Raw genomic sequence first — 25,604 nt, 5'->3', positions numbered from 1 at the left:
GCCAGAAAAAGAATCACAAGGTCAGGCCAGAAGCCACCATTTTGCTCTTCTCAGATAAAGAAGGCAACAGGCTAGAAGTATATCTATTGTTGTTGTTGTTGAGCCTTCCAGTCAAGTCAAACTTTTCATCACCCCATGAACTATGTCCATATAGTTTTCTTGGCATAGATAGTAGAATGGTTTGCCATTTCCTTCTCCAATGTGTCCCCATTTTACAGACAAGGAACTGACACAGATAAGGGTTAAGTGACTTACCCAGGGTCAAGTAGCTAATAAGTGTCTGAGCCTGGGTTTAAACACAGGTCTTCTTGGTTCTAGGCCTAGCACTCTATCATCACTAATTACCATTTCTTTTTAAGCTATTATTTTCTTTTTGCATTACTTTCATTTCCCCCCTCATTTTTCTTTGACCTGTCTTGTTTGCTTTTTAAATTTCTTTTTGAATTCTTCTAGCACTTGAAACCAATTTCCATTTTTCTTTGAAGTTTTTCATGTGGTCACTTAGATCTCACCATCCTTTATTGGCTCTGTGCTTCAATCTTTGTCTCTATAGAAAATTTTTAAGGTTAGATATTTCTTTTGCTGTTTGCTCATTTTCCCAGCTTTTTTTGGTCTGTGGACTGGGAATCTAAAAGCTAATGATTCTGTCTCCTCTGCTGATAGCAGGACTTGGCACTGTGAACTATTTTGCCTTGTGATTAGGTCTTCACCACAGTGCAGGCTTGAAAGAGCCAAGTGCTATGGTCTTCTGGGCTTAGGTAGTGCCAAGGCCTGGTTTGTTGTTGTTGTAGTCAGAGTCTTGGAATCCCAAGACTCTGGACCAGACTCAGGACCTGGTGCAATAGGTGGGTGATGGGGGGTGGTAAGCAAGCATACCTGCATGCAGTTTTGCTTGTGGTTCTCCCTTATCCCATGAAGATTAACTCTCTGTCTACCTTTCAAGTTATAGTCCATAGGAGAGCACCTTCATTCTGTCTTGCTATTGGTTTTTTATTCCTATTCTTTTGAGGCATTTTAAAGCTTGGTTTGGAAGTATTGTCAGAGTGAATTCAGCTTTTGCTGCTACTAAGCTGCCATCTTTGCTTTGTCCCCAGTGGCTACCATCATTAATAACCATTTCCATAATGAACACATAAATAATAGCAAAGAAACCCATTTATCCAAATAATGGGAAAAAGAAAAAGAAAATGGAGAAGTTTAACATGTATAGGAGAGTATATACCAAACAATACAGAGTGAAGGCACTTTCTCATTGGGGTCTGAAATAACTTGACTCAACCAAAAGAGAGTCCTAGATCTCACCCAAGGGGAAGTTCCCCAGGATCTCTAGTATAGCAAGCTGAATACAAGGACACGATGAGGAGACTGTTGGGTCCTCTCACGTCTTCCCAGAGTCTTTTCTTTTAGTGATCTGAAGTCAGGTTGAGTCTCTTCCATCTTTCTCCAAGTGGAAGGAATTCGTACCTAAAGAAAACTCAAAGAATCACCAGAGGATACTTAAAGAATCTTCGAAGGAGACTGGCCAAGATCTAAAGCTCTTGTCTTTCAAAAACTCTGCCCTTTCAGGCCAGCTAGGTGGCACAGTGAATAGAGTAAATAGTGGTCAGGTCTGGCATCAGAGAATCTGAGTTCAAATCCAACCTCAGGCATTTAATAGCTATGAGACTTTGGATAAGTCATTTAGCTTTGTTTGCCACCGTTTTCTCATCTGTAAAATGAGCTAGAGAAGGAAATGGGAAACCACTCCAGTATCTTTGCCAAGAAAACCCTAAATGGGGTCACAAAGAGTTGGACAGAACTGGATAAACATTCTACTCTGATCAGGACAATGATCTACAACAATTCTACAGGATTCATGATGAAAAATCTATTTGTCTCTAAAGAGAGAACAACTGATGCACTCTGATTGCAGACTGAAGCATTTTTTTCTCATTTTTCTTGCTTTTTTGTTCTGTTTTACAATATGGTTAATATAGAGATAGTTATGTTTTTCATGACTTCACAAGTATAATGGGTATCATATTACTTTGCCTTCTCAATGAGAGGAATCAAGGCTGGGATGGAAGGAAAGAATTTGGATCTCAAATGTTTAAAAGTAAACAAACTTAAGAAAATGGAATCTAAAAAACCTGTTAGCTATTAGCTAGTATTCTTTCATCTCTTCTTTGGGACAGGCTTGGTCATTATAATTTTACAACATTCAGTTTTAATTGTATTATTGTTCTTCTTGCTAATTATATTGTTGAAGTCTTTGTGTATATTTGCTGAGTCTACATACTTTGTTTTGTATCAGTTCCCATGTGTCTTTCCATGCTTCTCTGTAGTCATCATAGTCAATGTTTCTCTTTTTAATAACTTTTTCATTTCTTATTATTCTGAACTTGACAGATACCAACAATAAGTTTTTCTATACAAAAAACAAAAATGGTATGTTGCTTCTAATGTAAATTTATGTTTTATAATTTATACACATGTAATTTATAATTTTATGTTTTTATAAACATAAATTTCCATTAAAAACAACTTTTCATTTTTTAAATATGTAATAAACTTAGTATGATAGTTTCATAGCTGTTCCAATTGTCTAGTTTCCTTCTGAACCTCTTTCCATTCTCTTCCATGCTTTTAAACAAATTCTTCTTTAATGCTCTTTTCATTAATTTTTTTTGTATTACTATCACTACTTTCCTTCTACTATCCAATTCTCCCCACCTTCACTACAAAAAAAAAATGGTGAGAGGACTTCTTACCTTCTATCTCAGAATAAATATTGTGTATTGGTTCCAAGTGTTGTAAGGGATTTTAGCAGGAGCAAGCTGAAAGCAGGAAATAGAGAGGCAGAGAGAGAAAATTCCGGAATCCTGAGGAGACCATCTCTTTGGAGGATAGTTGGGGCTCTCTGGAGGAGATTTTGAAGTTGCCAGGAGACTGGGACTCTCCTTCAAGCAAGTCTTCATCCTCTAGAAGTGGTAGAGAGAGTGGTTGACACTCCAACAGGTGGATTGTGTGGGTAAAGCCATTTCTCCCCTTCCTGATCCTGTGAGCTACAGGTTTCTACTGAGACTTCTGCCTGACCCAAGAGGACATCAGTTTGTGAGGCTTCCTTTGACCTTTGTTCCTGTACCTACAAGCCCTCCCCTAATCTAAAGTAGTAATTAAGGACTTAATTAGAATATAGAAAGTAGTTAGTGGGGTTTAGTACTCTGATTTTGGTGTTAAGTTTAGATCCTTCCAATTCCCTTCCCTTCCTTCCTTTAGCTTAAATAAATTGTTAGTTTGATATTATTACATGTTCTACCTAGTATTTTAAATACATTATTTCACAAGGGAGAAGAGCAGTAAAAAATAGGCAATGAAGCTTGAGTGACTTGCTCACACAGATAGGAAGGGTCAGAGGACAGATTTACTAGGACCTCCTGTGTCTGGGCCTGACTCTCAATCCACTGAGCCATCTAGATGCACCCCCCAAATTAAAAAAAAAAGCCTTGTAATTAGTAAGCATCATAAGACAAAAGAAATCCATACATTGACCATATCTGGAAACACATGTCTTATTGTGTACCTTGAGAGATGATCAGCTTTCTGCCAAGAAGATTGAAGTATGTTTCATTTGGGGGCCTCTGGAATTGTGATTGATCATTATATTGATCAGGGTTTTTAAGTCTTCATAGTTGTTTGTCTTTGTAATGTTATAGTCATTGTATTAATCATCTTCCTGGATCTACTTGTTTCATTCAATCAGTTCATACAAGTCTTTCCAAATTTCTCTGAATCCATCTATTTAACCAATTTTACATCACATTCATATATCATAATTTGTTTTAGCCATTCTCCTGATGGATAAGTACCACTTTAGTTTTATATGAACAGAAAATAAGGGATTCTTCAACTATTGTCCTATAATAGAGGAAAGGAGGTGAAAGAAAATGATAAGGCTTTGGATAGGAAGGCATGACTTCTGAAGTTTTATCTAGCATGTATTTCACTTTCCTAAAAGTGAAAAACAAAGAGAGAGGATGAATAGAGTATAAAATAAACATGAATAGAAGGTAAAATAAAGGCAAAGCTTTGTTGTTATTGTTTTTTAAACCCTTACCAGGAGTTACACATTGGGAGCTAAGATGGCAATATAAAGGACACTCCACTCACCTGAACTGTTCATACACACACACACACACACACACACACACACACACACACACACTGAAAATAAATCACCTTAAAACAAAGGAAAGTGGGAGGAACATATCTCACTGGAGAAAGAAGAGAGGTAGCTCAGGGACTGCTGCATCTGTGAGAACTGGTAAAATGTGGACCAGGACAACTTGCTGCTATAGGGTCAGAGGCAACAAAGCAGCAACATGGAAACAAGCCCAGCCTAAGCCACGATTCATCGACAATGAAGGTAAAATAGGCACAAGATCAACATACTCCCTCCCATGTGGCCTGAGGCAGTGAAGTGGCAGAGAACCTGAGGCAACAAAGCAGTGGAGCAGGGACCAGCCCAGCCCATAAGACAATAGGAGAATTGGCAGCATGGGAAGTAGAATCTAACTGTACAAAACTGCAGGTGTCACCACAGCAAGCCAGCAGGGTTACCCCTTCAATAGATACACCTTAGGAAACAAAGACAACCACGTCTAACCTAGACACTAGAAAAGAGTACTCTACAAACTTGGAACAATGCTCCTCCTACCCCAGGAGCAGAGAAGACCCTCAACAGATAGATAAAATATGAATTCAGAAGAAAACAACAATGCCAAAAAGGAAACATGTGAAGGAAAGTATGAAAGGATGTCAGGCCCCAGAAGAACCCCAAGAAGAACTTGAACAGAAATTTTAAAAATCAAATACAATGGTACCCTAGTTATCATCATTTTCTAGGAGGCAAATAAAGTACCAAATGAATTTTTTCCTATAAAGAATAATATAAATTCAATTAATCTGTTCTAGATACCCAGAAAACTCAGGTTTTAGAAGACATTATAGGCATTAATAGAGTTGTATTTTACTAAATAAACATTAATAACACATAGAAATATTTTTATAACAATAATTATATTAAGTAAAATAATTTTGACTTTACTATATTGAGAGGAGGTCATGGTGTAAAGGGATAGTGGGGAGTAGAAATGTTATTTTCTGGGAGAGGAGTCCCCTTCCATAATATCTAAAGGCATCTGCCCTTCTACAGTTCTTTTTCTTTCACTTTTCTGTCCTTATCACCACTGAACCCTATTTGAGATTCACCATGTATAAATTTCCCAAGACACTTATCCAATGATGTTGTTTTTGTCTGCATTGCAAAAGTCTTCAAATGTGGGAAATATTCTGGTCATTTAACAAATTTACAATTCTGCTTATAAAAGCTTTTTCAGGGTGATATTTTTAAACAATGTTTTAAAGTTCCACCCATTTTTCACACATTTCCTTGATGAATGAATGAAAAAGGAACATCCTCCTTTGCTTCCTCCTCAGCTGAAGAAAACTCCCCTTCCACTAGCTATTGCTGCTTGCTTTGAAGTTCCTATAGGTCTTCAGTGTTGAGCTCTTCTTTATGCTCCTAAACTAACATATGATCCTTTATTTTCACTGGAATGGGCATATGCTTCCTATAATCACAAAGCTAACAAGTTCCAGCAAATGTGTTGAGTGCCAAGCAAATGTCAAATACCATGATAATTTTTTCCCATCAAAATGCATCACATACTAAATTCAACAAGTTCCAAAACTGTTGAGTACCAAGATTTGACTATAATCTGAGAATTGACAGAAAAGATTTAACAACTGGGTAAAAATTCATTGAAGAAATCAATTCCCTAGAGACCTTGGCAGTAGAGACAGAGCCAAGATGGTGGCTTAGTAGCCGCAAAAACTGAAACCTCTCTAACTATCCAAGATAATCTTTAAAAAATGCCTTAAAATGACAGGAGTTAAAAAATGAACAGCAAAATGAAACAAGGTGGTTCTCCTGATGAACACAACTTGAAAGGTAGCAGAAAGAGTTGATTTTCATGGGACAAGGGGGAACCAGAAGGAAAACTGAACACAGAGGAGTGTTGGTTGACCCCTTACCCCCCTCACTGTACTGGCTCTATGACTGGACTTAGGCTAACTTTGGGATCCTGGGATGTGGGTTATACCAACAAAAGAGAAGCTCAGACCCACCTTGGAAGTCTCAGGCCCTGGCACCAGCCCACAATTATGCCCAGAAGTCATAGCACTGGGCCCTTTTAAGCTTAAGCTGCTGTGGTGAAGACATAGCCCCAGGGCAAAATAGCTCACAGTGCTGATCCCTGCAAGCCAGCAGAGAAGGCAGAATCAGCAAGAAACTTTCATAATTCCCAGTCCATAGCAAAAAATGTTGGGAAAATGAGCAAATAGCAAAAGAAACATTTAACTCTCAAAAATTTCTATGGGAACAAAGAGCAAAGCACAGGACCAACAGGGGATGGTGAGATCCAAGCAATCACATGCAAAACTTCAAAAAAACAGGAGTTGGTCTCAAGCTCTAGAAGAACTCAAAAAGGAATTCAAAAATCAAATAAGACAAGTCAAAGAAAAATGGGGAAAAGAAATTAACACAAAAAGAAAATAATTACTTAAAAAGAAAACTTGATCAACTGGAAAAAGAGGCACAAAAACCCAGTGAAGAAAAGAGTGCCATGAAAACTAGAATGGACCAAATGGAAAAGGAGGATCTTTAAAAGGTCATGGAAGAAATCAACTTTCTAAAACCTGGAATAGGCCAAAAGGAAATGGAGGCACAAAAACCACTGAAGAAAGCAACTTCTTAAAGAGTAGATTGGCGAAATGGAAAAGGAAACACAAAAACTCAAGAAAGAAAATAACTTCCTGAAAATTTGAATTGGACAAATAGGAGCCAATGAATCCATGAGACATCAGAAAAGGAAAAAAAAACAGAATTGAAAGAATGAAATAGAAGAAAATATGAAATACCTTGCTGGAAAAACAATTGACTAGGAAAATAGGTCTGGGAGAGATAATCTAAGAATCATTGGGATATCTGAAATCCACAATCAAAAAAAGCCTCTACATTATATTACAAAAAAATCATCAGGGAAAACTTCTCTGATATCCTTGAACAAAAAAAGGGGGAAAAAGAAGTAGCAAGAATCCATTGATCATCTTTTGAAAGAAACCCCAAAACAAAATGCCCCAGGACAATATAAGGGATAAGAAAAGAGTTTTTTTTTAAATAAAAGGTTGAACTGAATTATTTTTAAAAAGGGTAACCAGAATTTTTATAAATTTCCAAGAGATATATTTAACAATTTATTTACAAAATATAGAAAGAGTGAAGTAAGGAATCAGAGAGAGGATAGGGTAAGATATCTAGCCTACACACTAAGTATTTTGCTCTGATCCCTGGCTCAACCCAGGCAGAGCTTAGCCAGAGAAGCTTCAGCCTTGAGCCGAGGACCTGGAGATATAGGGAGCCTCTCTCAAGAGGATAGGTCTCTCCTGAGGCTAGTTTCTTCAGAAAATCCAGGAAAGGAGTCAATTCTTTTCACTCACCACATGTCAATACAAGGGGAGATATTTAAGAACAGTCTCACCAATTACAGGGTCTCAAGTCTAGTCAGCAGATTCTTCACCAGCCTCCAACTCCAACTCAGAACTCCAGAGGAATGAGAGCAGTCAGAAGTCCCAAGCATGAGGCACTCGAGAACTCTCTCTCACAGGAAGTTGTAATTCCTTTTAAAGATGCTTCTTTTGTGTCACTTCCTGTGCCTTCCTCCACTTTTACATCTACCAATTATGGCTAAGGCTTTGCTTAGGATTGCCCAGGGGAAAGTCAGTTTGATTCAGATTAATAACCCACTATCGCACATGTGGGTCACAGACCACCCCCACTCAATTTGTGAGTGGGGTGTTTACACTTTTGGTGACTGAATCTAAAATTTAATCTTCACAATCAGGGGAGAGTTAGTTAATTTCATTTTCACAATCAGGGGAGAGTTAAATTTAATCTTTACAATTATTATAACCAAATTCCAGAACTCCCAAGTCAAGGAAAAAGCAGCCAGAAGGAAACAATTCAAATATCATGGAGCCACAGTCAAGATTACACAGTGTAAAGGATACTTTTAGCATTATGACCAAAAATATATTAATTATTGGTCACCATGGATATCCCAAATAAAAAAAATACCCATCAGGAAATTTATGGTGATTTAACTAATATAGTGGAAAGAAATTAAGAAGGGGGAAGGAAAGGGTGTAGGATTTCTCAGGGGGAAGATTAGAGGCTCTAGGAAGACAAAGCTTTGGAGAGTAAAGGAGGAAGGAATCAGCCTGCACTCCAAGAGGGCTCAGCCAAGGTGCCTGAACCCGAATTAGCTCAAGGGCAAACTCACCGCCAAAACCCAGAGACAAATAGATGCCACCAAGCCAAGATGTTGGAATGCCTAGCACTCTGCCAGTCAGAGCCACTTCTCTGGGGAAAAAAGTCAGCTGAAAGGCAGCCCCTTAAAAAAAAACCCTAGATGATTCTACCTCCCTTTCCTGTGTCTCCCCTGCACCAATTGTAGCCTATGCCTGATTTAGGACAGCCCAGGGGTCTGTCAGCTGTTTCTGATTTGTCAATTTTTCTATCAAAGGCCAATCTCCTAAACACTTAATCTCCAAGCATGGTTACAGATATTCCGGATTTTGTATACAAAGTAGGGTGGAGTAATGCAAAGTTCCCAAAACATCCCTGATATTGTTAGAATAAGCATCTTCATTGTTACAAATCAGGAGATTGCTAAATCCAATCTTCACAACAGAACCTAACAACTTCTACATTAAAGGACCAGAAAGCATGATATTCCAAAAGGCAAAAGATCTAGGATTATGACCAAGAATTATATACCTAGCAAAACTGAGCATAATCCTCCAGAGAGAAAATTGATATTTAACAAAATAAAGGACTTCCAGGATTTCCTTTCAGAGCTGAAAATACAATTCAATGACCAAATTCAACACTCAAAAAAAAAAGCATAAAAAGGTAAAGTGAAGGGGTTTCAATAAGCTTGAATTGAGTACATTCATATCTGGGAAGATAACTGAGAAACTTAAGATCTTTAAGATATGTAAGCTACTTAAAGTTCTTAAAATATTCAAAATAACTAACACACCTAAGATTCTTAAGAACTTTATCACTACTAAGGCAATAAGAAGGAATATACATAGAAAGAAGGTGTAAGCTGAATAGGATGGATCAAAAAAAAATCAATAAATGGGGAAGAGGAACACACAGGGAAAAGAGAAAAGTAGAGATAGAAGAGGATAGACTATCTCTCATGAAGAGGTACGTAAGAGTCAATAGAGTGGAGAAGTTGGGGGTGAGGTGATAGGTAATGCTTGAACTTCACTTTCATCAGATTTAGCTAAAAGTGGGAATAACAACCACACTCAGTCATCTATAGAAACCTACCTAGCCTTTTAGGGAAGTAGGAGGGAAGGGGGACTAAGAGAAGGGTAAGGGGTGGACAAAGAAGAGGGTGAATTGGGAGGGGTAGTTGTTGGAAGCAAAGCATCTGTGATTAGAAAAAGGCTGAAAGGAGAAAGAGAGAAGGATAAACATAGACGGAATTCCAAGATGGAGGGAATTCCACACACAATTAGTGTAATAACTGTCAATGTGAATGAGATGAAAAGGAGAGAAGAATGGATTAAGAACTAAAATCCCATAATATGCTGTCTACAAGAAAAAACATTTAAAACAGACAAACACAGATTAAAAGTAAGGGGCTCGAGCAGAATCTATTATGCCTCAGCAAAAGTAAAGCAAAAACAAACAAACAAAACTGGGGTAACAATTATGATCACAGACAAAGCAAAAGTAAAAATTGATCTAATATAAAGAGATAAAGAAATTAAATGTTGATAAAAAGACACCATAGACAATAGAACAATATCAAGACTAAACATACATGCACTAAATAGCATAGCATTCAAATTCCTAAAGAAGTTACACAAATTATAGTAAGACATAGAAAGTAAAACATTACTAGTAGAGGAACTTTAATTTTTCCTCTCAGCAGTAGATAAATCCAACTAAGCAAGAAAAAAGTTATGTAGGTAAATAGAATTTTAGAAAAGTTAGATATGATAGACCTCTGGAGAAAACTGAATGGGAATAGAAAAGAATGTACCTTTTCTTCAGCATTACATAGCATCTTCACAAAAATTGACTATATAATGGGTCATAAAAGATTCACAAGACTATGTAGAAAAGCAGAAATATTATATGCATCTTTTTTCAGACCATAATACAATAAAAATTACATTCAATAAAGGGTAGCAAAAAGAAAGGCTAAAAATTATTGGAAACTAATCTTATCCTAAAGAATGAATAGATCAAAGAATAAATCATAGAAACAACCAACAACTTCACTGAAGAAAATGACAATGAGGAGATAACATACCAAAATTTGAGCAGGCAACTAAAAAAACTAGAAAAAAAAATTTAATCCCCAATTAAAGGACAAATTGGGAATCCTGAAAAATCAAAGGAGAGGTTAACAAAATTGAAGGTAAGAAACAAAAATAAATGAATTAATGGAAGTAAGAATACCATTAAACTAATATATAAGAAAAGGAGCCAGTTTTATGAAAAACAAATAAAATAAACAATTGATTAATTTGATTTAAAAAAGAAAAACAAATTACCAATATCAAAAATGAAAAAGGCCAAATCACAATAAAAAAGGAGAAATTAAAAAAATTATTGGAAGTTATTTTGCTCAAATATATGCCAATAAATCTGACAATCTAAGTGAAATAGATTAATCTTTACAAAAATATAAAATAGCAGGAGGCAATTAGGTAGTTCAATGAATTGAAAGCCAGGCCTAGAGCAGGGCTAGCTTCAGATACTTGCTAGCTGTAGAATCCTGGGCAAGACCTCATTGCCTAGTCTTTACTATTCTTCTGCCTTGGAACAAATAGGGAAGAAGGAAGGTTATAGAGAGAAGGGATGATTGAAATATGAAAGTTTATAGAAAAGGCCAGGAAAAGGGAATATGCCAGTGTCCAGAGCAATCTGCTGGAAAAATTAGGTCATGGGAGCAAATATATATATATATATATATATATATAAATGTGTGTGTGGGGGTTACCTTGGTATGGAAAAAGATCGTGATCAAGGGTTTACTATTGTTTGATATAGTTAAAATGAAGGGATAGGAGTTGGGATAGATAGGAAAACTTTGAGCAAAAAAAACCAAAAACGTAGGGACACTAATTCATTGCTGATGGAGTTGTGAGTTGATCCAACCATTCTGGAGGGCAATTTGGAACTATGCCCAAAGGGCAATAAAAGACTGTCTGCCCTTTGATCCAGCCATAGCACTGCTGAGTTTGTACCCCAAAGAGATAATAAGGAAAAAGACTTGTACAAGAATATTCATAGCTGCACTCTTTGTGGTGGCCAAAAATTGGAAACTGAGGGGATGCCCTTCAATTGGGGAATGGCTAAACAAATTGTGGTATATGTTGGTGATGGAATATTATTGTGCTAAAAGGAATAATTAAAGTGGAGGAATTCCATGGAGACTGGAACAACCTCCAGGAAGTGATGCAGAGCGAAAGAACCAGAACCAGGAAAACATTGTACACAGAGACTAATACACTATGGTACAATCGAAGGTAATGGACTTCTCCATTAGGGTCAATGCAATGTGCCAGAACAACTTGCAGGGATCTAAAAAACACTATCCACAAGCAGAGGATAAACTGTGGGAGTAAAAACACTGGTGAAAAGCAACTGCTTGACTACAGGGGCTGAGGGGAAATGACTGAGGAGAGACTCTAGATGAACACCCTAGTGCAAATACCAACAACATGGAAATGGGTTTGAATCAAGAACACATGTGAAACCCAGTGGAATCACGCATCGGCTATGGGGGGTGGGGGAGGAAAAGAAAATGATCTTTATCTCTAATGAATAATGCTTGGAAATGATCAAATAAAAAATTATTTTAAAAAACTAAACTCCTTAAAAAAGGAGGAAGAATGACCTAGGGGCAAATTGATAACTGGCACTGGGTTCTGGATTGAGTAAAAAATTGAATAGAGTGAATTTCTCTCCTCTCAAGGTTTTCAGGATACCACTGTCATAAAACAATGCATACCCTTTGATCCAATAATACCACTACTAGGTCTAAATCTGAAAGAGATAAAAAAAAATTGGGAAAGGACCTGGTTGTACAAAAATATTTATAGTAGCTGTTTTTGTAGCGGCAAAGAATCGGAAACAAAAGGGATGTCCCTTAATTGGAGAATGGCTGAAAAAATTGTGATATATGATGATAATGGATTATTATTGTGCGGTAAGGAATGATGAACGGAATGATGCCAGAAAGAGCTGGAAAGACCTACATGAAATGAAGCAGAGTGAAATAAGCAGAACCAGGAAAACATTGTTCACAGTAACATCAATATTGTGGAATGATCAAATGTGATAGATTTAGCCATACAATGATCTAGAACAATTCAGTGTTATGAAAAAGAATGCTATCCGCCTCCAGAGAAAGAACTGTTGGAGTAGGAATGCAGATGAAAGCATATGATTTTTCACTTGTTTATTTGCCTATATGTTTTGGGGGTTCAGTTCTATAAGATTATTCACTTACAAAAATAAATAATATGGAAATGTGTTTTGCATGATAATATATGTATAATTCAGAATGAATTGTTTACCAGCTCCTGGAGAGGGAAGGGAAGAAGGGAGGGAAACAATTTGGATCATATAACTTCATAAACTTGTGTGGAAATTTGATATTATTTGTAATTAGTATAAATAAATAAAAAGGATACCACTCTCTCCTGGTTCTCCTTCTGCTATCAGACCACTCCTTCTGAGTCTCCTTTGATGGCTCCTCCTTCAGAATGCAATGCTCTGCCCTCTTCTCTGCTCCCTCTATATACCATTTCATTTGGTTTTCTCATTGGTTCCATGGATTTAATTACTATCTCTATGCTGATGATTCAGATCTATGGATCTTTCCCTAGCCTTTCTGTTGACCTACATACAATCTCATTTATCCAACTGCCTCTCAGATACCTTGAATTGGATGTCCAGTTGACATCTTAAACTCAATATGTATTAAACAGAATTCATTATCTTTTCCTCTCAGCCCTCCCTCCACTAATTTCCCTATTACTGTCAAGGGCAACACTATCCTCCTAGTCTTATAACCTAGAGGTTATCCTCAACTTCTTCAACTCTATACCCAATCTGTCAATTTTTTCCTGTGCAACTGTTTTTTTTACATGTAATTGGGAGGAAAGAACATTTAACTTGATTTAAAGAAATCATCTGTTTAGTGTTCAAAACCCTTCATGACTTAGCCCCTTCCTGTCTTTCAAGTCTTTGCTTTATATCTTACTCTCTGACAGGAAGTCTTCAATCCTGTCACACTGGCTATTCCACTAACAAAACACCTCACTCTCTAGTTATTCCTTATTCCTGTAATGCTCTTCTTTATCTTTGCCTAGTGGTTTCTGTGACTTTCTTCAAATCCCAAATAAAATCTCATCTACTACAGGAAATCATTTCCGATCCCCCACCTCTTTTTTTGTTTTTACACTTTCCTTCTATCTTAGATTTAATACTATATATTGATTCCAAGGCAGAAAAGCTGTAAGGACTAGGTAATGGGGATTAAGTGACTTGCCGAGGATCACACAGATAGGAAGTGTCTGAGGTCAGATTGGAACTCAGAACCACCTATCTCTAGGCTTGACTCTCAATCCACTGAACCACCTCATTGCCTCTCTAAACATTCTTAATTCTAGCGCTTTCCATCTTTTAGCTATTTCCTATTTATCCTGAATGTAGCTTGTTTGTACATAGTTTCTTGATGTTCTCCATCCCAAATCTCAAGTTCAATGATTCTGCAAGAAGGTAAGGATGATAGTAGGAGATGGGAGAAACAAGTTAGTAGAGAAGGCCTTCCTTGTGTCTACAATCTCAAGACCCCTGACCTAGTCACATGCAACCTAATACCTCACTAGTAAAAATAGTTATATGAGGAAAGGGAGTGCTTTGGTGATTTTGCTTTTTCTCTAAGTGATACTCCTCTCCAACATCATTACCACCAACATCAAGTAATATTTACACCTTGTGGCCAGCAAGAAGGAAAATGGAAAGAACTCCTACCTTTAGGCATTTTATAAGGACTCTGAGTAGCCAACCAATACATGTTCTAAGTGGCAAAGTGAACCCCTTCATTCCACATCATCGCACACTCTCAGAAACAAGCTCATCAAACACTAATGCTCCCACGACTTGGACCTTATTGGTCAGACCTTCCCAAGTCCAGGTTCCATTTTAGTTCAAAATGGTGAAGTCCAACTCCAACCTTACACCAGTATCCCAATGTCTTTCTCCCCCCAGAAAAGGACAACTTTTCTGTCTTTTGGATTGGATACAAAAATACTTAGCAATAGATAAGTGGGAGAGGATAAGAAAGAATAGGTCAACCAATGTCCATAACAGGAGAAACTTAAGAATAAATAGTTGAAGAACCAGATGAGAGTTGTCACAGAAGCCCAAATGAGGTTTCAAGAATATATTGGCAAAGAGAAAATGCAATATTGAACACAGTAGTATTGTAAGGGCTAGAACATAAGGGGTTAAAATTAAAGGGTTGGACTAAATTTATCAGAGCATGGTTGCCAAGAATTAATTAATTCCAAATTATTTTTTAGCAACTTATAAAATATAAAAAGAGTGAAAGTAGAGAAAGGAGAAAGAGGGCAGAGTAAGAAATCTAGCTGAATGAGCTAGACTATTTGCTCAAGCCCACGCTTTACTTTGGCAGGGTTCCAGAAGCCCCAGCTGGAGGGCCTAGGGGTCAATTAAATAAGGGTTTTAGCCACAAGGCCTCCTCCAACACAAGGGGCCCCTCTGGAGCCTAGTACCTCTCAGAACAGACCAGGGAAAGAAGTCAGTCTTTTTCACTCACCCACATGGTAGTCCTAATAGAAGCAGTCCTCAGCCAGAGCTCTTCCAAGGTCAAGTTGAAGGCAAAAACCTCACTCAAACTCAGAATTGACTCTCATAGGAAGTTGTAACTCCTTTTAAAGATGCTTCTTTGTGTCACTTCCTATGCCTTCCTCTACTTTTACATGGATCAGTTATAGTCTATAAATTTTTTTAGGACTGCCCAGGGGGCAGTTAGTGGATTCTGATTCATCACTCACTCACATGGGCTATAGACCTCCTGCACTCAAGTGTATAAATGTGGTGCATGTACTTCTGGTGATTAAATCTAAAAATGGGCAGGAAAAAAATTTTAATGGGCAGGGGAGAGTTAATCCCAACTTCATAATTCCCCCTGTGATCATTTAGGAGACTAGTCTCCCCAGTTGATCATTTAACATAATCATCTTGTATCCCTAAAAATACACCTATACAGGTATATACAATATTGCATCTTTTAAAAGAAAACAACACTAGTTAGAGATAAGAGGGAAATAGAGGAGAGAGAAAGCAAAACCAATATTTGCTAAGCACATTGACAAAAAAACAATTGGGGCAGTCCCCTTTGGCATAAAAGTTTACATTTAAAATAAATGTGTTCAACCCCCTTCAGTTCAATCAATTGCACCCCAAAGTTCATTCTGGATCTTCTTGATGCAGTGTAGGTTTCTGCAGGCATCTTTCTCCAAATAGTTCATTTTCTGGATTCAAGGAGTTAGCAAACTTCTTTCCCTGAAATTTTTTCTCAAACAAAATTTTAAATTGTGGATTTTATGAAAATATATACAATCCTCCCTGAAGAGGGTGTTGACCAAAACCCAGATCATCTCAGGATGCATGGCTGAGTATGGGGTGTCAATTATCAAAAGAAAAACCAAAAACATAAAAAGAAAAACAAATAGAAGAAAAAATTAAACTTTGGGAGAAAGAAAAAATTCAAAATCAGAATCAAAATATCAAAAATCGATGTATATAAAAATTTCTGAGTAAACAAGAATAAATTCATAACAGACCCTTGTATTAGGATCCAATTAAAGTAATTTCTGTCCCACAAGTCTGTAGGACAAAATGTAGTAATATTGCACTTGCCCATTGGCAGCCAGGACTACAGGAAGTTGCCATACTATGAGAAAGAAAAACAAACTAGATTTTCATGTAAAAGGGAAGTGTCATTCCCTGCTCTGATTTTACCTTCACTTTCAGGATAGGGGTAGCCAGGATGATAGCCAAACTTCAACACTTGTTTGAATGTGGCATGGAGAAGGTCTGTGTCTGATGTACATCAAACAACTACAACCTCGAACCTCAAACAAGTCTTCTGTCTTGGCCCAGATTTCATCAATTCCACCAAGATTGGTGGGTCTTTTTTGACCTTGTGCTTCTAGGCATTGTGCAGGTTCTCATCAATCCCACTGGGATTGGTTTGTCTCCTTGACCTTGTGCTTCTTTGTACTGTATAATGGCTCTTTTGTTCCCTTTTCCTGGAATCAGACACAAACATTAATCACAGTCCCATAACATTTATCAATAAATGGCAGGTTTCCATAGTCTAAAGCTTTTTGGGTACACGTTAATATTTTAGCAAACATATATTTTAAATTTATATTACTGCAAAAATAAAAAAGATTAATATTGTATAGTACATAATAATAGTACATTATTAGATCTATACATAAGATCAATAAGTCTTGCATCAAAGTGAAGAAAAGAGGGAGAGTTATAGGAGAAAGATCTTTTAAGAGGAATTCAAAGAGAGATAGAAAAAATGCCAGGTCTTAGTCTGGACTTTATTTGGAAGCTTCATACATTCAGGCACATGGAGAGAGAAAGAGATCTATGTTATACCAGCCCTCTCCTGGGGACCGATCCTCCTTTGTCATGGATCAACCTTCATACAGTCATACAGGCCAATCAAATATGTGCATGTGTGGTTTCACACCCCATTGTATACATATGTGTGGGATGGGGTATAGGTGTGTGTCAAGGGAGGGGGTGACAGAAGGTAATGCATAATACTGAGCAGCTAGGTGGCACAGTGGATAGAGTGCTAGGCCTGGAGTCAGGAAGACTTCTCTCCTTGAGTTCAAATCTGGTCTTTAGTTTTGTGGCCTTGGGCAAGTCACTTCATCATACCATACTTTTCTCATCTGTAAAATGAACTGGAGAAGAAAATGACAAAAGTACTCCAGGATCCTTACCAAGAAAACTCCAAATGGGGTCACTAAGAATCAGACACAACAGAAAGGACTGAATAACAACAAAAATCCCATCCCACCCATGCCTCCTCCTTTGTGCTCCTTATTGTCCCTCCCTAGGATATCCAGTTATTGGGTTGCCATTTTGATCCATTGGCCTGTCATTTGATCTTTCCCTCTGGCCCTGGGTGGGAGGGTCAAAATGGATAGAGTGATGAAAAGGTCCTTAATGGTGCTTGAGGAGCAAGTTATGGAGAGGTTTTTTTTTCCTTTTTAAGAGACAGGAAAGGGACAGCTAGGGGGTTCAGTGGATAAAGAGTCAAACCTGAAGATAGGAGACAGGAGGTCCTAGATTCAAATCTAACTTCAGACACTTGCTAGCTATGTGACCCTAAGCAAGTCAGTTAACCACAATTGCCAAGTCTTTACTACTTTTTTTATCTTGGATCCAATACAAGGAGAGAGAGAGAGAGACAGAGACAGAGAGAGACAGAGACAGAGACAGAGACAGAGAGACAGAGACAGAAAGACAGAGAGACAGAAAGACAAAGAGACAGAGACAGACAGAGAGAGAGAGAGAGAGAGAGAGAGAGAGAGAGAGAGAGAGAGAGAGAGAGAGAGGAAGGAAGGAAGGAAGGAAGGAAGGAAGGAAGGAAGGAAGGAAGGAAGGAAGGAAGGAAGGAAGGAAGGAAGGAAGGAAGGAAGGAAGGAAGGAAGGAAGGAAATGAAAGAGATAGGAGATCATTTCTACAGAAACTAGGTTGGAGAAGGAGGTCCCTGGAACCAATACAAAAGTAGGAATCCATAGTTAACTACACTAATCAACATTGGTAGCCCCCATCTTTTAATGGCAATGGAAATAAATTCCAGTCCTACTGGAAAGGAATAGAATAGATTTCTCCCCACTTTACTCTTCCCCTATGTTTGAAAGGGTCAAAAGAGGAAGTTAATGTTCAGACAGTCATCAGATGGTCACTCATCCCCAGAGATGTAACCAGAGAAATTAAATGATCAGGTACCCTAAGTAGGAGGCTCATCAGCTGATTCCATGATCTGCCTGGGCCTGGTATGGTTCAAGCCATTCATAGCCCCACTTATTGAATGCTGAGTTGCATGACCTCCTTTTGGTTTTGTCATTAAGACATGGCTCAGGTCCTTCCTTCTGCTCTCACCTTAGTAAAGAATGTGACATCAGGCCAAGCTTCTCTAGGATGACTCACATGCTCTTACTCTTCCTTCTCAATCCTCTTTCCCAGGCTTTTCTCCTTTGCAGAAACCCTCAAATTTATCATCAGAAGCATTTGGGAACTTTGGGTAAAAAAATATCTGCTCCACTCCCAGGCACTTCTGCATCCTAAGTTTCCATGGCAACTCCACCAGAATGTGAAGAGAAAAATGCAGAAGATATTGAATTTATCACATACTTATTGTAGTGTTAAGTGAATCTTAAATTCACAAGGGAAAAGGAATAGCAATTTCTTTGTCTTTGGTTTTCTGAGCACTTGCTGTACCCTGCATATTCTAGGACACATAGTTTTTATGGTTTTCTCCATAGTTTTCTCTTGAGTTTCATTCTGAAGATCATTTGCCTGGAACTGAAGAATCCAGCAATAGCACCAATAGTAGGTAAGAGGGAGGACAATGGAAAAGAGACCATGATGAAGAGATAGGAAACAGCAAAGATTCCCAATATTCTTTCCCCTTGGAATAAAGAGTGGGAAGAGAAAATATTCTAAAAGAGACATTAGACTTTTTTTTAATAGTCAATAAAAAAATGTCCACATTTCCATATCCAGAAAAATTTATCTCTGAGTCCTTCACCTCTCTATCAGGATGTGGGTCGTATGTTTGGTCATTAGTTTGTGGAATCCTGGTTGGTCATTACACTGTTAAGAGTTTAATATAATAGTATTGTACTACATTTAGATACCATAACTTGTTCATCCATTACCTAATTTATGGATACCCATTCTTTTCCATCTCAAAAAGCACTATAAATATTTTATACATCCTTAGAATTTGCTTTGCTTATGACTATTCCTTTCCTTAATCTACCCTCTCTCTAATTTCCCCTTTTTCCTTCTTCAATTTCCTTCCTGTTTTTCTTTTGAGTGAAATTTTTTTTTTCTGTACTTGATTCTGTGCGTGTGTCCTGTGTGTGCAGTTTTCCTTCTTTTGATCAGTTCATAGATTCAAGTGCCATCCCTTTCCCCTGCTTCTATAGATGCCTACTTGTGTACCCCAATTATATGAGATACTTTTCTGTATATTTCTTTCCCTTCCTCCCACCCAATGTATTCTGTTTCCCCTCTTTTTCTACTCTTAAGATTATCAAGACATAAAAGAATCATTCCCAAGCTTTGTCTAATTAGATGCCTTCTCTGAACCCCAAGGATGATAGAGTTCAGAGGTGACACATGTAATACCTCCCCATTTTTGAATGCAAGCAGCTTATTCTTATTAGGTCCTTAATTATTGTTAATTTATGCTTACCTTTTTATATTTCTCTTTATACCTGTTTTTGAACTTCAAAATTTCTCCACAGCTCTGGTCTTTTCATCAGTAATGCTTGGATATCCATTATTTCACTAAAGATCCATTTTTTTCTCATGTGGCATTATACTCAGTTTTGCTGAGTAAGTTATTCGTGACTACAAACCCATATATTTTGCTTTCTGGAATATCATATTACAAGTTTTTTGCTTCTTTAGAGAAGTGGCTACTGAATTGTGTCTCTTCCTGACTTCCTGACAACGTCTGGGTATTTGAATAACTTCTTTCTAGATGACTGCAGTATTTTTTTGTTTGAGCTAGAAGCTTTGGATTTTAGCTATGATATTCCCAAGAGTTTTCATCTTGAGATTTCTTCCAGTGGATTCTATCTATTCACACTTTGCCTTGTGGTTCTAAGATATCAGGGAAGTTTTCCTTTAAGATTTCTTGAAATATGATGTCTAGGCTCTTTTTTGTTGTTAAAGAATTCAGGTAGTCTAATGACTGTTAAATTTATTCTCTTTGATCTGTTTTTCAGGTTAGTTATTTTTGCTATGAAGTTCCTTACATTTTCTCCTATTTTTTCCAGTTTTTTTACTTTTTTTTTATATTTCTTGTTGGCTCATGGAGTCTCTGATTTCTATTTGGTCTATCTAATTTTCAGGGAGTCTATTGCTTGAGCAAGGTTTTGTATCTCTTATACCAAGCTATTAGTTCCTTTTCTATTTCCTTCTTCCATCCTCTTTATTTCTTTTCTTTTCTTTTTTGTCCACTGAATATGATGACTTTATTGATGGTACACAATATAATACTATGCTTCTTCTCCCTACTTCAGGGATGCCTTGGGGCAAGGACTGTGAATAGGGCATGAAAACTCCAGAATAGGGTAATAGGTTAAACGTCTGGCCTCCCCAGTGGAGGAACTCCTCTCTTGACTAGGGATGAAGATCCATGGCTTTCCACTTTATTCCTTGATGGCCATGCAGACCATAAGGTCTACTCTACATTTGCTATAACCATACTCATTGTCATACAAGTAAATTAGCTTGACAAAATCATAAATTATTTTATGAAGCCTTATTTTTCAATTACACATAGAAACAATTTTTATAACCCTTACTTTCCATCTTAGAATCAACACAGTGCCACTTAGCTGCCCCTTGTAGAAACAATTTTTGACAATTATTTTCTGACATTTTGCAATACAGATTCTCTCCCTTCCTTCCTCCTCTCCCACCTCAGTATAATAAATTGTCTGACATAGGATATACCAGTGCTTTCATGCAATACATGTTTCCATATTCCTCATGTGGTGATTGAAGATGTGTCTCATATAAAATTAAAAACTCACAGAGGAAGTAAAGCAAAGGATAGTGTGTTTTGATCTGTAATCACATCCCAACAATTCCTTCTTTTACTGCATTTTTTTTCATCATGAATCCCTTGGAGTTGTTATTTTAGAAATGTGTTTTGCTGCTAATAGTTCAAGCCTTCACAGTTGATCATCATACAATATTTCTGTGACTGTATACACTATTCTCCTGATTCTGTTCACTTCACCTTGAATCAGTTCATATAAGTCTTTCCATGTTGACAAAACCCTCATTGAAGGCAATACCAGCAACAGCATCCAAAGAAGAAGAGTGGGTATCACTGTTAAAGTCACAGAATACCACCTGGTCTGCTGTGTAGCCCAAGATGCCCTTCAAGGTTCCCTCAGATGCTTGCTTTACTACTTTCTTAATACCATTATATTTGGCAGATTTCTCCACGTAGCAGGTCAGGTGCACCACAGATACGTTGGTTATAGGAACACAGAAGAAAATGCTTGTGAGCTTCCCATTCAGCTCAAGGATGACCTTGCCTAAAGTTTTAGTAGATTTGGGGTAATACCACACCTACTGTGCCACAACTTGCCAGAGGGTCCATCTACTGTCTTCTGCATAATAGGAACGGCATGGATTGTGGTTCAAAATGCCAAAGTTGTCATAAATAACTCTAGTCAGGGGGAGGGGCAAAATGGAGGGACAGTTGGTAATGCGCTACTGACAAGTTTAAAATAATTATCGTTATTTGCTGCGGGTGGGGTCGTCTCACTCGAGCCTCTAGGGTTCCCAACAGGTGGTGAACGATCAGTCAAAATAAATAACAAACAGAAGACAGCTTATGGCCATGGGACTGCTTTGCATCTGACAGCGGCTCCACCATTCCCCGGCTTGATTTTTATTTTTATACCCATTTTCTTGGCATGCAGATTGCATTACCTAACACACATGTTCAAAGAGAGATAATTGGAAAAATGATATGTTAACTTTTAACAAATCACTTGATTAACATTCTGTATTTTTGTATTGTGATTACAGACAGAATACAAGATAAATGATTTCATCACAGGTGGCTTAATTTTCTCATTACCCTGTGAGAAGTTTTGAGCTTACAAACAATCAAGGACATTTACTTATTGCTTTTAATAAAATGGAATAATAAAAGACAATTCAACAATCATATCATTGAGGCTGAGGGGTACCGGGAACATAATTCAAATTTAGACTGATCATTTCTCAGGGTTCTTACTAGGGAGTTCCTGAGTTTGTGAAATTGAGTCACTGAGGCATATTGAAGCTTGATGTACTTGTACTTATTTTATGGGCCTCTATGATTGATTTGTGTGCTGGCTTCATGAGAATAGGCTTCTGTGAGTGGGATAGTTTGGGGCTTGGCCTGTAGCTGTGGTTTTGCTGGGAATTATGTACCTAAGTAAAAGTTAACCCATGATAGTCTTTTTGGGATTGGTTTTAAGGGTCTGATCTTTTGGTGATGTTTTAGAGAATTAGGGTACAAGTGATTTGCTCTTGCATTATTTCTTTTGAGACTAGGGGGAATAATAATAATGCAATTCATAGGTAATGGACATTGATGAAAGAGGTCATGTAAAAGAGATAGAGTGGGCAGTCACATCTCACCAAGGACCACTCTGTGGTCTCCCACGTGTAACACTGTCAAGGTGTCGTGGTCTGATGGCCCCCAGCAATTATTAAAACGAGTATGTAACAAAATTGTCTAATTATAATTATCATTACAATAAATATGTAACATGTAATTATCATTTTCCCATTCTATACTGATAGAATCAGGAGCAAGTAGGTAGCTCAGTGATTTGAGAGTCAGGCCTAGAGATAGGAAGTCCTGAGTTCAAATGTGACCTCAGATACTTCCTATCTATGTGATACTGGGCAAGTCACTTAAACCCCATTGCCTAGCCCTTACCACTCTTCTGCCTTGAAACCAATACGCTGTATTGATTCCAAGATGGAAAGTAAGAGTTTAAAAAGAATACGGGTAGGATCACTCTCCTGAAAGATGGTAATGGCTTTTTCATTGATCACCAGCTTTCCAGTCTCAGGCTTGATGGTGCCCTTGAACTTGCCACAGATGAAATCATATTGGAACATATAAACTATGTAGATGAAGCCTGGGAAGGAGTCATTGATGGCCACAATGTCCAGCAGATGCCAAATCCACATTTATCATCTTTTCTTAGGGATGCAGATGCAGCAGCAACAGATCCTGGCATCCAGCTTTGGAAAAGAGCTAAAAGACTCTCATTTTTTTCCTACTTTTTCTTCAAGCTCTCTCATTCCATTTATGAAAACATTTGTTACTTCTCTCTTTTTAACTTTTGCTTCATCTCTTCCAGAAATTCTAGCTGAGTCTCTGTGCCCAAAGAAGTCTAGGTAATAAGACTTTGAATCAAAAGTTTCTCTATGTGTCAGAATTGATGAGTGACATATATTCTACACAGAGCACAGGATTTGCCATTAAAAGACCTAAGCCTGAACCCTAACTGTTTATTTGCTATTTAATTCACAATCACCTCAACTTTATACTAGAGAACTTCAAAATACACATTGATTCTCTTTCAAACAACTCAGTTCTTCATCCTTTTCACTTTTTTTTTTAAACCCTTACCTACCATCCAAGGCAGAAGAGTGGTAAGGGTTAGGTAATGGAGTTAAGGGACTTGCCTAGGGTCACACCTAGCTTCCCCCCACCTATGTACTTTTCATGACCTACTCCTTCAACCCAACTTAGACACAAATTATAATAATAATAATAGCTAATAATAATATAACACTTCCTATGGGTCAAGCACTGTGCTAAGTACTTTACAATTATCTTATTTGATTGACACAACAATCTCAAGAGGTAGGTGCTTTTATTATCCGCATTTTACAATTGAGGAAGCTGAGACAGAGGTTAAATGACTTGCCCAGGATCATGCAGCTAAGTAAGTGTCTGAGATCCTCCCTTTTCAACTCACTGTCTCACTCTCCTTTTTCATTCCTCAAACTTCCCTTAACTGTCCTTTCCCTACTCTTTCAATTGAGAATCTTGCCTCATATTTTACAGAAAATATTTTTACATTCACCATGAATTCCCTCTTCCTCAGATGCTTTCTCCCTTTATCTCCTCATTCACCCCTATCTTACATAATAAGGTGGCCTTTCTCTTTTCCAAGGCTAACCCCTCTACTTGTTCAAGTGATCTTATTCCATCCCACCTCCTCTAACAGATTATACCCTCTGTCAACCTTACTCTATTACTTATTTTCAATATCTCCATACTGCCTACAAATATGCCCATGTCTGCTCCATTTCCCCTCTCACTTGATCCTTCTATCCCTGATAACCATAAACCTATTTCTCCTCAGCCCTTTGTATCTAAGCCTCTTGAAAAGACAGGCAGTAATAGGTGTCTCCACTTTCCTTCCTCTTACTATCTTCTTAACCTCTTACAATCCCACCGCTGGTTTCATTATTCCACTGAAATTGCTCTCTTCAGAGTTACTGATTATCTCTTAATTGTCAAATTCAATGGCCTTTTCTTAGTCTTCATTCTCCTTTACCTCTGTAGCCTTTGCCACTGTTGACGATTCTCTCCTCCTGGAGATTCCCTTCTCTATAGGTTTCTGGGATACCACTCTATCCTGTTTCTCTTTTTACCTATTTAACTGCTCCTTCTTAGGCTTCTTTGCTGCATCTAAATCCAAACCATGCCTTCTAAACATGATATCTCACAGGGTTCTTTCTGCCCCAGCCTGTCTTCATTTCTCCCTCTATTCTACTTCACTTGATGACCTCAACAGCTCCCAGAGATTTAATTACTATCTCTATACTGACAATTCTCAAATCTATCTTTCTCTACTAATCTCTATCTACCTCTCTACTAATCACCAAATCTCCCATCTTTAACTATTCTTCAATAATTTTGAGTTGGATGTCCAGTAGAAATCTTAAACTCAACATATCCAAAATGAGACTCATTATCTTTTCCCTTAAATCTATCCTCCTTCCTAATCTCCCTATGATTGTCAAGGGCAACATCATCCTTCCAGTCCCTCAGACTCACAGCCTAGGAGTCATCCTGGATCCCTCCCCATCTCTATCCAATTTGTCAGTTTCACCTTTGCAGCATCTGTCTCCATGGACACAGTCACTATTCTGGTGTACTCCCATATCACCTCACATTTGGACCATTGTCATGGGCTGCTGATTGGTCTCCCTGCCTCAAGTCTACTTACTCCATTCAGTCACCAAAATGATTTTCCTAAAGGGCAACCTAGACCATGTCACTCCTTGCTCAACAAATTCCTCCAGGGACTTCCTATCACCTCCAAAATAAAAATTTTTAAATGCTCTGGTTGATATTCAGAAAGTCCTTCATATCCTAGCCCTCTCCTGCCTTTCCAGACTTCTTACATCTTACTCTCTTGACAGGTATTCTTTGATCCAGTAACACTACTCTCCTGGATGATCCATGAACAAGACACTCCATCTCTTGGCTCTGGACATTTTCTCTGGCTGTCCCTCATCTCCACCTACTGGCTTTCTGGTTTGCTTAGGTTGCAGTCAATATAC

General features: G+C 37.8%; 1 pseudogene; it reads right to left on the bottom strand.

The window, feature by feature from the left end:
* Positions 1–20,650: 20,650 nt before the first annotated feature.
* Positions 20,651–23,210, bottom strand: LOC130456920 (glyceraldehyde-3-phosphate dehydrogenase-like; annotated as a pseudogene).
* Between the last annotated feature and the right edge of the window lie 2,394 nt (positions 23,211–25,604).

Source organism: Monodelphis domestica, chromosome 2 (assembly GCF_027887165.1).
Source record: "Monodelphis domestica isolate mMonDom1 chromosome 2, mMonDom1.pri, whole genome shotgun sequence".
NCBI classification, from domain to species: Eukaryota; Metazoa; Chordata; class Mammalia; order Didelphimorphia; family Didelphidae; genus Monodelphis; species Monodelphis domestica.
This window is presented reverse-complemented; position numbering and strand designations above follow the sequence as displayed.